This window comes from Lissotriton vulgaris, chromosome 8 (genome assembly GCF_964263255.1).
Source record: "Lissotriton vulgaris chromosome 8, aLisVul1.2, whole genome shotgun sequence".
Taxonomy (NCBI): domain Eukaryota; kingdom Metazoa; phylum Chordata; class Amphibia; order Caudata; family Salamandridae; genus Lissotriton; species Lissotriton vulgaris.
Window position 1 is genome coordinate 554,058,031 of NC_141696.1, and position 16,679 is coordinate 554,074,709.

A 16,679-nucleotide genomic window follows, 5' to 3' on the forward strand; every position below is an offset into this window, starting at 1 on the left:
CCATGCAGAAGCATTTCCTCCCTCCACTGTTTTAAGAGTCAAAGGTCCTCCCTTCTCGCTAGGTGAGTTTCCTGTAAGCAGGCCACATGCATCCCACATCTAACCACCATGGGTGCATGGTGATACATTAATGGCTGTTGGCATCACAGTACTCCCATCTCACTTGAGGAGCCACAGCACCAGGAAACCCATTCAGGACTTTGTGTCATTCTAGTATCATAGTCATCTAAGGGGAAGAATACCCCTCCGTTATGTCCCATGCCACCACTGGCTCCAAAGCCATGTGGATGTCACCACTCATTGTGTACTTTTGCTACACTCATTGGCCCCTGATGAATATTGTTCTGTAAATAAGTCCAGTAGCCTAAAAGATATGAGTGGTGGCTAAAGATTGAATAATTAATGTCCTCTAGCCCACGACCAAGCTCTACCCGCCCTATTCCTTTTATGTAGGTTCCAGCTGTTTGCCAGCACACATTCTGGCTTTGGATCACTTTCGTACCAGAGTACATCATAAAGAACAGAGGGTGTGTTATAGGAGTGCCTACATGCTTCCGCGTGCAAGCAGGATGTCCATTCACGGTCTCAGTTTTTTTCCAAGTTATGGAAAAATGTTTGAGTCCACACTACAAGGTGTCACTGTTCTCGCAGCTTTCAAATAGCAGGCAACATGTGATCTTGACCCATGATTTATAACAGAGAGGCCACCAAAAATCCATTGCATACATATATGATTGCCAATTTAGAGGCTTGCCAATCAACTGGAATGTTGCAACGCTAACTCTGCCAGGCTGCCATAGTTTGTACTCCTATTTAATGGCAAACCCATGGAATAAGGTGGGTATACATCTGTCATATCGAGACCTCCCAGGCCCCCACTATAGAGACCCATTTTTTAAGTTCAAGAACATTTTATTTGATATTAAAAAGAGAAAAGCAAAGTGTCAATACAAAGTACAATGGAAATATAAAACATTGAGAATTATGATAAATAAAACAAGCATAAGGTTGTAAATAGTATCAAAAGGAAAATCCGGGCAATGGAATGAAAAAAGGAAAAGGCATATAAAACATTAATCATAAAAGCAAGAAAATACCTGAAAGAAATGGAAAAATGATACAATGAGGAAAAGAAAAATGGAATGCAGTGAGCATTTAAGGAGGTTTAAGGACCTCTTGTTGCGAGGGCAGTGGACGAAACGAACGATTAGCACAAGTATCCAAGTAAAGCGTGATGGGGAGCCATAAGTCCAAACGCTTTGCGGCCATGTGAGCCGGAAAAACAAAAGCAGTGTCAAGTCTGTGGTTATGGCAAACATTAAACCACCACGCCTTAAAGGAGATATTGGAGGAGTCCTTCCAGTTTACCGTTATCTGCTGGAATGCAGCGGGCAGTAGCAAATCAATAATCTGAGGCTTTAGTTCAACATTATCCCAACAAGGGGAAAGGCTGCCTAAGAAAATGTTTATGTGAGAGAAAGGGATACTTGTGTGAAAAATCAAGTTAATTTGAGCCCAGACCTGTAACCAAAAAGCATGAACAGAGGTACATAAGAACAACATGTGAAACAAAGTTGCTTGTGGGGATGAGCATGTATGAGAAGTGTTTGGGAAGCGCTTATGGAGGTCAAAAGGTGTATAGAGAAGTCTGTTATAAATAAAAAACAGGGACTGTGTCAGGGTTGCCGCTCTTGAGGATTTACGGATCTTGATCCAAACTTTGTCCCATAGTGAAATTGGCCAGGACGTGGAGAGGTCATGTTCCCAACATTCCTCTACTTTGGATTTAGGCCTAGAAAAGTCAGTAGTGTTGAGGTATTTATAAATGGAGGAGGCCTTTGGAGTCTTGCGCAAAAATGAGTGAAGTAAGGAGACGGGAGTGGGAGAAGTAGGAGATGGATATAGCTGAGAGAGCCGATTGTAAGTTGTCAGTGCAGCCTCCCTAAGTAAATGATAGTTACGAGTGAAGGAGGTAGGTAAGTCATAGAGGGAACGGAGAGTGGTGAAGGACAAGAAAGAGGATTGACCCATATCAGCCCCCTGTGATGCCATGCTTTCCAAAAGAAGGGTTTGTTACGAATAAGTAGGGCGGTGTTATGCCAAATGGTGGAGGAAAGGAAATCAGCAATGGTCGTGGGAGGGGAATGGGAAGAAGATAGGAGCAGTTTAGTAGTAAATTTATGAATGGGAGTGGAAATGGAAGAGGGTTTACGGGAGAAGGAAAGATATTCAGCGAAGGAAAAAGGAGAAAGAAGAAGGCGTTCAAATTTAGCCCATAAGGGACAAAGGGTGCTGGGATCTTGCAACCAGAAAGAAGCTTGTCGTAATAAGAATGCTTTATGGTAAGCAGGGAAGTCTGGGAAGTTAACTCCACCCTCTGTCTTAGGACGAGTCAGTCGGGCGAGAGACATTCTAGGCTTTTTCTTATTCCAAAGGAAGGACATCAGAATGGAGTTAATTTTTTAAAGAAATTTGGAAGGAATGGATACAGGAATATTAGAAATAGTATAGAGGACTATGGGAGATAACATCATTTTAATAGTGTCAAGGCGGCCCCACCAGGACAGGTAAAGAGGATGCCACTTGGACGTTAAGTCCACTAATTTTTGGGTGCATTTGGATAGACAGAGGGAAACAGTATCTGGAATGGTAGGAGTAATATGCAAGCCGAGGTATTTAATATGGGAGGATTTCCATGTGAAGTTGGAGGCAGTAAAATCGGGTTTAAATGTGAATTTCGTTAAGGGTAGGACCTCACATTTATCAATTTTGAGTTTATAGCCAGATATTTGGGAGTATTCATGCACTTCAGCAAGGAAGGCTGGAATCGAATCAGTGGGGTTAGAAATAAAAAGAAGGATGTCGTGCACGTATGCGGCTAGCCTAACTTGAGAATCTGATATTTGAAAGCCTTGAATGGTAGGGTTCTGACGAAGTTTAGACAGAAAGGGTTCTAAGGCCAAATTAAAAAGAAAAGGAGATAAGGGGCACCCTTGACGGACACTTCTTCCCAAATCAAAAAAGGAGGATATTTGACCATTATCACAAACAGCTGCACGTGGATTGGAGTAAAGTAAGGAGATCAGAGAAATAAATTTGGGACCAAAACCAAACCAATGACTGGTGTGAAAAAGATAGGTCCATTCAACTCTATCGAACGCCTTTTCAGCATCAAGGGCAATGGCCGCAAGGGAATGGGTTAAATGATGGGACTTAGATAAAACATTGAATAGCAGTCTAGTGTTGTCAGTGATAAAGCGTCCCTTGACAAAGCCTGACTGTTCCTCACCCAGAAGATCCAGGAGAAGAAGATCAAGACGTGCTGCAAGAGACTTCGCAAATATTTTATAATCAATGTTAACCAAGGAGATTGGCCTATAATTCTTACAGTGTTGAGCATCTTTCCCCATTTTTTAATGATACTCCCTGCTGTGAAAATGCAGTCTAAAGAGCAGAAAAATGTTGAAAAGTCCCTCTCTTGCATATCAATTGAATGGGAAATATGACCACTGGCTGTGCCTGTATAAATTGGTGTAAATGCAATCTCAAGACATCAGCCATTGGAGGAAATTCTGCTGGTGACGTCAACCATTACATGTAAATGTACTTTCAAATCCGCCTTTAAGGCTGATATCCCATTGGTAGATGTGCTATCAATCTCCTACGATAGGGACCCATGGGCATCAATTGTGGGTTCGAGAGGTCGCAGCTGGGACCCTGACTTGCTCTCTGCAACCCCTGTTACTGGGTCTGCAACCCCTGGCCTCAGAAATAGCAGGAACAGCACCAGGACAGCAATATAGAGATTTGAGAAACGTGTTCTTTTTCTGTTAACATCTCTGCCTACAAAACCTTGCCACTTATATCCATGAATACTGCATGCATGTGTGGGATCCCATAATGCACTCCCTCTGGAGATAATGGAGAGCACTATCTGCCATATCAAGATGTCAAGTGCACTGCCAGTGGGGAGAAATGTTCAAATTGGGACTTAAAGTTTCTTCGGAAATGTATTCTTGGAAAGTGTTATTTATTCTTATTTCCTAAGATCACAGTTCAATTGGCACTATTTTTCTTTTTACGATTCTATTTATTTAAACAAATAAAATCAACATCACAAGGTACATCATTTTGCAGACAAATACGTATTGCATTACTGTTACGGTCAAATCCATACATGAGTACTTATTGGCTGTTACAACCTTTATGGTGACGGTGGGTCATCATGAGTGGGTATGCTAGGGGGGTACACATTTCTCCTTGCTATATATTCCAATAATTCCATATATGTGACCACTTCTGAGGGCATCCTCGTGCCACGTATACCGTCTTTTCCCTAAACATGCACCAGACCAGGTTTCTTTTCCAGGTCTCTATTATTGGTGCATGCGAGGCCCCCCATAATTGTGCAATATCTCTCTTTGCTACCATAAGACCCAGTGTTACCCATATGATGCGCTTGCTATTCAGATCGGTGGGCTCCCACACATTTAGAAGACATCTCTTGGCTTCGGGGCGGATTGTTAGTGGGAGCACTTCACTGATAATTTTGTGTATTTTACGCCAGTACCGTTGGATTTGGTCGCACTCCCACAGTATATGTATGAAGGTCCCCACACTACTGCAGCGTCTCCTGCATGTGTCAACAGCTGCTGGCCCCATTTTCACTAGACAGGCCCGTTATGTATACTCTGTGCAGTATCTTTAATTGGACAAGCCTCAGCCTAGCAGATATAGCCACCTCCCGGGGGGAAGTCATTGCCACTACCAGGGCCAGACTGACTACCTGGAAGTTTGGAATGCTGCCGAGCTGGGGGCTGATTTCCCTGTGGTGGGAGCTGATTTTGTTCATGTAGGGCTGCGTGTGCTGCAAAATAATTAAAGCAAAACGAATTTCATTCAGCACACGCAGGTCCCCATCAACAAAATCAGCCCCCAGCTCAGCAGCATTCCAAACTGCCTGGTAGCCAGTCCGGCCCTGGCCACTACCCAGTCTTCATCGTCTATGACTATGCCGTCTCTTTCTCATTTTTCTCGTAAGTCTTTAGGTGGATCGCCGGAGTGATTGATCAGTTTTCTATATGTCAAGGAAATGGTCTTTGTCGGCAGATAGCCGTCTAACAATCTATCCTCGAGAGGCTTCTGGAGGAGTGACAAATTGTCAAAAAAGTTTCCCCTTTGGGTAAACTTACAAATAGCCAACGCTTATATCCACATCATTCCATACACAGTTGAATTGAGCCACAAATAAGGAGCAAAAATGATAATAATAATAATAATACATAAAAAGTGTACAATTTATTTCAGTATATATTAAAAAAACATAGTATACAGTGTTACACCAATAAAAATACAGTTATACACATAATGATTCTACACACAGTGGGACAAAGACAGGGAAAATGGTTCCAATTAAAATGAGCTGAATACACTAGTCCAAGAACCTAATCAGACTCCAAATCGTGTATTAATATCGTAATTGGGGTAGTTGTTTCCAATGACTTAACGTATCACAGCTCAAAATTGCATCGACGCGTTTCGGTTTGGCACTTATTTCTAAAGCCAACACCTTCTTCAGGATTGAAGATCAATTCCCACAAACAATGTAATACATCTGAAACAGAAAATATGATACACAGTATAAGATACACAAAGAAAAAAACATTCCATTATTATTCACAATATTACTCCTATACAAAGTGCTCAAAACTAAGACAATACTATCATACAATCAATTGCATACCAAATCATTTATCATTGTATAACAATTGCAAAGCAATTTGACCAGGAAACTAGATTATTTTCCTCAGTACACATAGAATACTTAATCACTCTAAATCATATCATAAAAATAGTCACTACGTGTTGTATTCAAAACCCTGTTAAGTCTAAAAATTTTAATTTTTCTTATTAGAAATGACTCAGTTGCCACATAACAACCAGCTTATAACAAGAGGGCAACGGCCTACATTTGGTGATAAGGCCTACCTAGATCAGTAATGATATAGGGTCATTTTACCTCATAACGGGTCACAAAAGGACCTCAGACCTTCAGGCTGTATCCACGAGACCATTTAATGGTCATCTAAACATTAGGGTTGAAAAATACAAATATTATATAATGCTGCGCCATAGTTCATTTGGGCCTGCTACACGCGGTTTTTAAACACCCATATTTTACACACCTATATCAGATTTGTAGGTCCCATGTATTCGAGAATATAAAATGTGAAGCAATAGACGAATGTACTCTCCAGTTTTCTCTACAAGAAGAGAGGAATAGCATTATTCCATTCATTCATATATTTGTCAACACTAGTTTTTTGGTTCAAACGGCAAAAGAGTTGCTCTTAAGTATGCCTTTCTATCAATTTAAATGTATTTACACAACAGGGGAAATACCAATATTCTGTTTTTATAGACAGTAACTGCTTAGTAAACATGCGCAAATTCCTCTTATATATGTCATTCTGTCAGAGTAAGCAGTCATGTATTTATAAAAGAACATGAACTGCATTCATATGTCTATATTGTGCCCTAACAGTGTTACAATCCCCCCAAAAACAGTAGGTATGGAGTGAGAAAGATGCATTAATTAAACTAAAAAGCAGTTTAATCTCACTTTTTACAATTAGTATAGGGCCACCCTTACCAAGGACGGACTTTCTGAACCCCAAAAATTACCTGGTTATTTTTCCAAATTCCGCGCAAAAATATGCTTCAGAAAATAGTTTGCCGCTTTATAATGAGGGTCGTCGGTTTCAAATTACAAACTAATCACAGTTCCCATACATAGCTAGACCGCCCGCAGTCTGAAAAAGAAGTAAAGAGAGGCATTTTACTTATATTTCCTCTCTTCTATCATTTTCCCCTCGCCTAACAATAATGTCATACCTGCTTCTTTTCCATAGAACGGCAAATTGGGTCCAGAGCCTCGAACAGTGAATAAGGAAATGCCAAACTTTCCTCCGTTTTATATCCTGAATCTCGCGCGTTTTCGCTCCGGACGTAACTCTCATATCCGGGTTTGACTGACTCGAGCCACTAGATATTGACAGTGGACTGGACTCGAAAGAGGACAGTGCCACTCGGTTTTTAACAAATTTGAACCATTGAGTCTAAATAACAAAACTGGACTAAAGAAGGAATACCGTTTCAATTACTAAAGTTTCATATAAGCACGAGCAGCGGCAATGCTCTTTCCAATAGAAGGACATACCTTAGCTCTACATATAAATGATACTACTTATCGACTGCTTAAAATTACACCAAGGTTAGTTTTCTTCATATTCTTCCTAAGGATACATCCTATGACCATGTTTAAGAGTAAGTTAGCTAGACTTTTATATGCACTCATATGTTCTTACTGTATGCGATTTTCAATTAATAGCATATTACAAGATGGCCGCCATTAACAACGTTTCACTACCTAAAAACGGTAGGTGTGGGGTGAGATGATGTTAGTATATTAATTAAACTAGAAAACAGTATATCTCACTCTATACAACTAGTACATGGCATGTCCCCTTGTATACATGTAATATAGATGGTTAATCCTCAATATTAATCAATCAACTCTATTACAACAACATAAACATGTCCATCAGAGATCTCACAATTTTTTTTTTTAATAAAATGTCATACATATGTTAGGATAATGCCTTAAAACATTTATACAATCAGTAATGTGTGGGTATACAAATCATTCTTTTTATATATTCTCCTATAGATTTTTCTACACCAATTCCAGCATTTTCATCATTGTATAAACGATTCTATAATGGGACAGAAAGTGCATATTGATAACACAACCTTACTGAATAATGATATTTATTTTCAAGTTGGCCTAATCAGACGTTTCCATTCTTCTTTGGAATTTAATCAATTTCTCACAGTATTAAGGTGGGAAATATACCATTGTTCACGTGTTTTTCTTTTGAACTGTATATTCCCACCTCTTTTACCAATTTTGATTTTTTCCAAGATAAACCACGTAAAATCGTTTTCACTGTGGCCAGCCTCTATAAAGTGTTCGAGTAGTGGCGCTGTTAACTTTTTAGTTTTAATTGCTGATCTGTGTTCTTGGAATCTGGTTCGTGCTTCTCTCCCCGTTTCCCCGACATAGCAGAGGCCACAGGGGCACATTATGAGGTACACAATATTGTTGCTCCTGCAATTGCTCATACTTTTTAGACTTTAACACTTGGTTATTGTGTCTTACCTCATTAGTCTGCAAGCACTGTGGACAGATATTACACATTCCACATCTGAAGTTTCCTAGCGCTACAGTATTGTTTATAAGTTATATTTTAGTCATCAGCCTTATTATCTCGTTGCACAAAGTATGCTGGCACTTGCTGAAAAGGGTCACATATGATTGAAGGCCATGTATATGGTGTAAAATTGGATTGTACAGTTTTCATGTATCATTAGACATTATTGGATAGTTCCTAAAATGATGATAGGATCTCTTAGGGGATTATACCAACTTTAAAATTTTTGATGCCCAAGAATACAAGATCCAATTAACCTAACCTGCAAGAAAGCTCTGATGGCAAAGCATGAACATGTATACATGTACCATCTATGTTACTTGACGGATAGGTCTGCAGTCTGAAGCTTCACTCTGCAAGGTCCCTGCAAACTGATGGATGAAGCTTTTTGAAGTTTGAGCTGTTGATATCTGTGTAAAAATCAGGGAATGATATGCCCTCTAAGGTGAGAAACTGTATATCTGTGTAACCAGAGGAATGCTTGCTGTCTGAGGAGTGAGTCTGTAAGATCTATTTCATCTTAGGGATAATTATAATATCCAACGTTTGAGCCTTTGTAACCTGATAAAAAAAAATCTGCTGCTGAACCCTAAAATGGCAATATTGGTGTTACCTGTTGGCTAACTCGGTTTCAGCCTATGAGATCCTTGTAACCTGAATAGTAGATCTGCTGTTGGAGGCTTCAGTCCCTAAATTATGTGTACCGGATGGGTAACTCTGCTGTCTGAGGCCTAAGCCTATAAGATCTGTTTAACCTTAGGTATATATCTCCTGTCTTGGGCTTAGTTTGGTAACCCGAGGACCAAATCTCAACCAGTAGACCCTGTTTAACCTAAGGGATGCATCAAGTGTCTGAAGCATGAAGTAGTACAACCTGCTTAACCATAGAAGTAGTTTTTCTGTACAAAGCCTGAGACTGCAAGATCTGTGAGACCCCAGGAATAGCGATGGTCTCTTGTCAGGACATTTGTTGAACCTGGCCCTCTCTGCAGGGTCACCCCAAAACATTTTGCCTTCACCCCTCCTATTTTCTAAACATGTTGTTGTTGCTTTTTAGGAATTTGTGCACTTCACCAGTGGTAACTACTGTCCTTTAAACATGGTAAAATTGGAATATGCCTAATTGGCACATTTAATTTACTTCTAAGTCTCAAGTAAAGAGGTGCTAAATGTACCCATGGCCCATAAATTAAATGCTACTAGTGACCCTGTAGAACTCATTGTGCCACCCACTTGAGTAGCCCTTTAAAAGTGTCTCATGTCTGCCATTGCAGCCTGTATGTGCAGATGTAAAATGCTATATCAACCTGGCAAATAAGCCTTTTTCCAGGTCTAAACCTTCCTTTCTAATACAGATAAGTCACCTGTAGGATAGGCCCTAAACAGTTCATTGGGCAGGATGTAATGTAGGTAAAAATGTGGACATGTACTTTTAAGTTTTAAATGGCCGGTAGTGAAAAACTCTCAAATTCGTTGTTCACTATTGCAAGGCCTAGCTCTCCCACAGGACAACGTTGGGTTTCCTTTTTACATTTAAGAAGTTATAATGTTTGTTTTAGAACAGGTAGGAAAGTCATGTTTGGTGCTTGAGGAATTGTAATTTAAAACCCTTTTTAACTGTAAAGTTGGATTTTAAGATACTATTCTGAAAATACCACTTGTAGTAAGTTGGCATTTTCTTGTCCTAACCATTTGGTGCCTGCAGCCTGTTTCCTGGGTCACATAACTAGATGTAGTTGGCAGTTGGCCTTTATGTATTCCTCCCAGACAATTTTACAATAGAGGGCCTGGGTGCTGGCAGCATGAGCCATCCTGGATTAATGTGGAGGCAGAGCTGTCACCAACCCTTTTATTTCCAAGGCACTGGCCCAGCTCACCCACAAAGGACTTCACACTAGCTTATTGTACCCCTAAAAAGACTGGACAAAGCTCTGAGTTGTATTCTTACTGTGGTACATACTTTCCACAAATAAGTGTCACATCCCTTGACAAAACCCTGGTGCACAAAGATACATATTTTAACTTTGTTGAGGAATATTGTGCATGAGCTTTTCAAATCTCATTGATGCTTACATCAGAGAAATGATCAAAGGAGGCATTGCATTTTGTGACACTATTACATGAAGTAGATATAAGTTACTAGCAAGAGCAGTTTTAGCATTCTGTGATGAGTATGCCGGAAAAGACATAGGGGGCAATTCACAAAAGCATTTATGAGTAAGGGAAGTGGTACTACAGGAGTTCTCGTTTACATAATCTTACATTCCTTTGTAAATCGCAAAAAAAAAAAATGGCAGGAGAGCGCAATGAAATGCGTACAGAATAAACCGAGCTTCTAAAACGACATCATGGTGGACACAAGCTGGAAGAGGCGTGTGATAATCTTCCTAGCACTGCACCATGTACAGCACAAGGCCATGGCAACAGTGGCTCTCACCCCTTTGCTAATGCTTGTAAATTGTATGTTTTCTTCTGCCTATTCTCTCACCTGACATCCGTGAATAAGTACCGGATCTGCGTTTCCATGGTTACAAATTGGAGCAATCTTTTTACCATTTCCATGTTGCGGATGGGTTCATTATGTCTCTAAATGACTAGACCACAGGCAGTAAACATATCACTTCTTCAGACTCGTTTTAATGGATTCCGTGTGTTGTATTTGCTGGATTGCTGTAGCAGAGCAATCCGGAAGGGTCGAGTTCACAATAGGTGCTAAATTATGAACTTATGATCAGAAAAAAGACTGATGAACTCGGGTTTGTTCAGTCTGGGGTCACAGGTGAACAGAGAGGCGCATTCCTGCGCGAACCGCACCACTGGTATCTTGACAGTCCATTCGCCATGGATTTCACAGAGTGAGAGATCTGAAATGTCCTCAAAATGCCACTATGTAGTATCCAGGCACATGTTGCAAGGAATAGTATCTCCATAGGAGAGTCCCATGATTTCACTGTACCCAGAAATAGGGGGAAACAGAGACTGGGGCCGAATTTCAGCTGCCAAAACCAGGAAATATCCCATTAATGAGAGAAAACAATCCTAAACAAGTGTGCTGAATCAGCAGCTGCCTGTTATTCCACATTGACAGGTCATTATTCAGTCATCAAATGTATCAATCTTTCACTCAACGCAACGCAGCAAGAGAACTTGCTGAGCTGCCTGAAAGGGAGTGGGCTGGAATGCACCATATTTACTGATATATGGAGCATTTCTGCTCTCCACTGTCATACAATCTGCTGCCTAGCACTAACGCAAGGACACTTGCACCATGGTGTAAGGGTGCCTTCATTGCAGACAGGGTTGTTTTTGTGCAGAAAGGGACACTCTGCAGCACACTTAGAAAGGGGGGATGCCTTTATTTCTCCTTGTTGCGCCTCCCCTGGGGAGGGGTAGCATTTTGACGCATTGCCAGGATTATCAATTTTGGAAAATGTGGGAATAAGCTAAAATCCATGGGTGGATGTGTGGGGGCAGCCGCGCTCCACCCTTGGAACACCTTCCCAGGTTACAGTAACGTAAGGCAGAGACTTTTTTCAGCCTTGCGTTACTCCAGATTTACCAAGCTTGCTTGGTAAATCTTACTTTAGTATTACCCTGCCCTTGCAATACCAAGTGTGACACAAGGAAAAATCTGGCACTGAGTATTTAGAAAATATGCATGCACCCTAAGTGGCATATTGCCATTTAACCCCTTCACTGCGGCGGCTATTCCGCCGCAGTGCTAAGGGGGCGGGGCGGGGGAGTGGCGGGCTCATGCTGGTGACGGAACCGCTCCGTCACCAGCGTCGGTTGCGCTGTGCTTATGATGGAGCGGTTCCGTCATGGCCCCGCCCGCACAAACGAACGCTCAGCGCAGGCGCGGAATTCGCGCCGCGCATGAGCGGCGAGCGGGCCATGAAGGAACCGCTCCGTCATCAGCACAGCGCCACCGCAGCTGATGACGGAGCGGTTCCGTCATCAGCGTCGATGAGGTTAAGGAGCAAAGTGGCTAGGAGCAAAGTGGCAGGCAACAGTTATCTTAGTTACAGCTATGACCTTAAGGGCATCTTGACAAGAATGTATCTGCTGAAAGGTTACTGATACTTCAGTGTGTGATGGACAAAGCTAAAAGATTGATATAGTTCCCCAAATTGTGAGCACTGCTCTCTTTGACAGGGATAGTGTCAGAATCATAACGAGGAAATGAAGGATACACCATGCAAGAGATGACACCTAAAGATTTTCTTTGGCTAAGTTTGCCAAACAGATCTCCTATGGCTTCAAAATAGACCATTGTCCTCAGACTTATGGACCCATTTTTCTGACTGGCAAAAATGTGTTCTTCATGAGGACCAGCTACACATCTTACACACATCTTGAATGACACTTGACTGCTTCATGTTAGCACAAACATGTTTCCAGTAGTTTTAGATCTGTTTCTAGGTCAGATATCAGCCAAGTCTTTTTGATTTTACTAAAGGTATATGTATGATATACTTACGTATGGGGCTTTCATCTAGCCCTCTTCATCCATTTATTTGTTATTGTGTCATTCACACTTTTCTTCTGCTCAGTACAGCTTAATATATGGAGCAATGTGTGAGTTCATTTAAGCCGTTAGTTAACTTCACTGTGAGTTACTGCATTTTGCCCTTTCAAAATGACATATTCAAACACAAAGTAGTTTCCTTCAGTGCGAAAGACTACTATGGCATTGTGTGCTTTAAAGTATTTTAGCTTTTAGCCAATGTTTTGTATTTTTTTGACAAGGGCCCAGCAGCATCTCCAACATTAAAGTTTTGGTACAAACCATGGCCAAACAAAACAAATGTGGACATTTACCCTTGCCCTGAGTGGCAAACAATACTGTTGTCTGGATCCCTAATGCTGATTTTTGTTCTCATAGGAAAACAAGCATGCATGTTCGCCATGACATAGGCCTGTCTCACAAATTGTTGTCTTGGTGGACCAGTAAGAGTCCCCAAAGTGCTACCATCATAGTGGTGGAAGGCTACAGCCTTCATCAAGGTAAACAGCACGAGCGGGGTGGTGGCAGTATACCTTGTAGTGCTTGGTAATAGTGGACAGGTCCTTTTTAACCTGTGACACTGAAATGAGGACTACAGGCTCACTCACCTTTTTAAATTTCCACTGCTGTGTGCTTAACCTCCCCGGCATACATCAGTTAGATGTCAACTCTGTGCTGTATGCAGGTGTACAGTATAGTAATAGAGCAGTAGTGTACATTGAATGCATGGTAAATATGTGTACTGGTGGATGTATGCCAGAGAGGAGCCCAGTACATGAGTACATAGTGCTGTGCAGTGCGTGCGTAGCGAAAGCATGTGCTGTGTGTATGTGTGCTTGCCAGAAATATAATACCTGAAGGACGAAGTGCTGTGCAGTGCGTCATGGGGAATGTGTGTACTGGTTGTGTGTGTGTTTGCAAGTAGCACACCGTGGTATAACACAGAAAGTTTACAGTACTGAGCAGTGCACACAGAGTTAATGTGTGGTCTGAATGTATGTGCATCTGTGATGGCACAATGCACGGAGGTAACAGTACTTAGTGTGCCTGAAATGGTACATTAAATGGAGGACCCTGAGTTCCATTTTGGGAAGCCCAGGCCAATCTGGCGAAGACATGAGGAGCAGAGAAATCCCACCCACCAGACAAATTTGTGTATTGCGCATTCCAGTTAGCTGGGTAGGACACAATGGAGAAAGGGAGCGAGAGATGCCCCCTGTACATTTCAAAAGGCGCTCTTTGATTCAGTGATAAATCACAAGGAATGGGAACACATCTCAGGAAGGAGATGGGTCTGATAAGGAAATAATAACAAGTAGGGCTGGGAGCTGGAATTAAACTTTGCATACACATATCGCTGTAGCTGACATCAAGGTGTGAATTCTAGTCACTCTCATGGCCTGTGTTGTAGGACTATCAGCTTTGGAGTCTCACCTGCTGTAACAGATAGCCTTTCAAGAGGAAGAACGAAAAGAAAAGTGTACGCTACAAAAAAAGCATACAACTTCAAAGGCCCAGACCCTAAATCATACTTGGTGTCTGGAAATGGACTATAAGAAGAGGAGGTTGTAATGTTAAACTTTGTCATCTGCCAAGTAGACAGATGGGCTGTGTGAGGAGGGGAAGCTTTGCAAGACGTCTGTGTGTTACCAGGACTAGGGGCCAAGGTCTGGTATTCTCCCTTCTTGGGGAGGGGGCATCATCCAGGGAAACCAAGACATCTGCTCTGGATCCAGGAGAACTAGTGCCTGCCTGCCTGCTTGCCAAGACCAGTGTGCAATCTGAGGAAAGGAGAAGCAAGTAGACTCCTGGTATGAGGAGACAGCTGCTGCATCGATCAGCTCCTTGCATATGTGCAGGCTCCAGTCAGCAACCCTCATATGCTAGAAGGGAGCCGCTGTGAAGATACCCATGAAAAGAATGCCGTGTAGGACGAGTGTACCCGTGCTCGTGCCTGTTCCTGTGGTCCCTTATGCCTGGAGGGGCCACTGTGCAAGCTATTGCCACTTCCGAAAGACTGAAACCTTGTGGAGCCTAGTGGCTACTCTATATACCAGGAGGAGCTGCCATGGTGAGGACTACGGTGTAGTGAGGGATAGCACCTTGGCCTATAATGCTACGTCCTTATTGTATGCCAGAAGGAGCTACTGATATCTAAGTGGTTGCAAGAAATGTGAGCCGTGACCTATAGGTCAGGACAAAGCAATGAGGATTAAGGCAGAACTGCTGTGGGCAGCTGACTTTCCAAACAGGACCAGAGCGATGAGAGTACCTGCGGCACATTGCTAGCCTCCTTGGTGCTGGAGTGAGGAAGACTAATTAGGGGGCTGCTGAAGGTGCTGTGGCGCTAAGACATTTTTAACTATTTTACAAAGAGTTGGAGTAGGTGCTTGAGTTAAGGCATTCTAGTGAGCATTCCTTGGTTGCAGCCACCATTAAATGTGGAACAACTCCTGCCATGTTATGAAGAGCAGTTGGGATAAAGATTTCTAACTAAGTACTAGAGCCCTGACCTCATGGGGAAATGTGTTATTGTTTATATATCACATAACATTGCTTTGAATGCGTAGAGTTAGAAATAAGATACTTATTTTTATTATAAAAATAAGTATTTGACTGGACATTGATTTATTGACACTGCTGTACATGTTTTGAGTTCTAAATTATGTTCACCGACTTGTTTTCACACTTCTCCAGGAAGGAGCCTAGGACTGCTCAACCATAGCTACCATTGAGAGTGAAGTGCAGAAAGGGTACTTGACCCAGTTTTTCATGATCCATAGTAGATCAGGCCCCAGAAATAGACCTCAATCCCCACAGTTGGATCCAGTAATCCCAGCTTGCTTTGAGGCCCTCTGAAAGGGGTTCTGACAACAAGCATTATCAAAGACAAAAGGCTGACACCTACACCTGACCTATTGGCTTTGCCAATACCTGTTATATATAGGGGCACATTTATCAAAAAATCACACAGCAAGCCACCTCGCTGCTCTACGCTGCGTGATAGGGAAAGGGAGGAATGCACAATACTCAACATTATATTATGCAGTCCTGTCTTTTCCTTGAACTGGTGCACAATGTGCAGCCTAGTGCTAACTAGCCGCGGTCCATGTATGTAACAGCAGTGGGGCGGTGAGGCCGGGTGGGGGGATTCCAGGGGACGATGCAGAGGGAAAGTTAATTATTTATTTAATTTTCCCTTGGCATCATCTCTCGAAATCCCTCCCCCCAACTCGGCCCCACTGCTGTTACCTGACCGGACCGCGGCTAACGCAGGCACCCTTGCACCACGGTTTAAAGGTGCCTACTTTGTAAGCAGGAGTGTTTTTGTGCTGGAAGGGACTTTTTCCTTCAGTTCTGATACTAAAAGCTCCCAAAAAACAAACATGGGAAATTTAGATGCTGAGGTCACTTTGCCACTGGGATAACTTTGGCCCCTTATCAGAAGCTAAAGTTTCACCTTCATGATTATTACATTTTTGCTCTCTCATTTTGAATGATATTTGATTTCAATCGTCCTGTTGTAGCCTTGAGCTTCATGCCCAAAGCTCTGAGGAGAACAAACCAACAGATCTGATGAGGTTGCATATTTTTTGGGGAGCATTGACATTTTGTCTGGGGCCCTCTGGAAACCAAAATAATGACTCATTCCTAACTTTTTTATATGTTGTCAAACTTCTTCCTGGTCATTCCAACAGCTGCCAGGCACCTGAGGGGGCTTCCAAGGACCAGGTCACTGTTCAGCTATAGGAGACCAGCTCAACTACTCACTCTAGCAAAGGCTTCATCAAAGTTGAGTGCACTCCACCTGGCCGGTCTATTCTTCTATAGAGAATCCCCTCTCTTCAGCCTTTTCTATTCCTGAAGCTAACAGTGGTCCACCTGGTCTGACCCTTGAG

The 16,679-nt window shown here is 42.1% G+C and overlaps 1 protein-coding gene and 1 long non-coding RNA gene across 2 annotated transcripts in view; one reads left to right on the top strand and one right to left on the bottom strand.

The window, feature by feature from the left end:
* The window catches only part of NALCN (sodium leak channel, non-selective), a 2,672,759-nt gene that overhangs the window by 1,627,276 nt on the left and 1,028,804 nt on the right, over window positions 1–16,679 (top strand). The gene's annotated exons all lie outside the window — the stretch shown is intronic.
* LOC147697704 (uncharacterized) lies at window positions 5,277–6,834 on the bottom strand. The gene is made up of 4 exons (XR_015299153.1): window positions 6,685–6,834; window positions 6,186–6,263; window positions 6,020–6,085; window positions 5,277–5,614 (listed from the first exon to the last, which is right to left on the bottom strand). It is a non-coding gene; the product is annotated as an uncharacterized LOC147697704 (long non-coding RNA).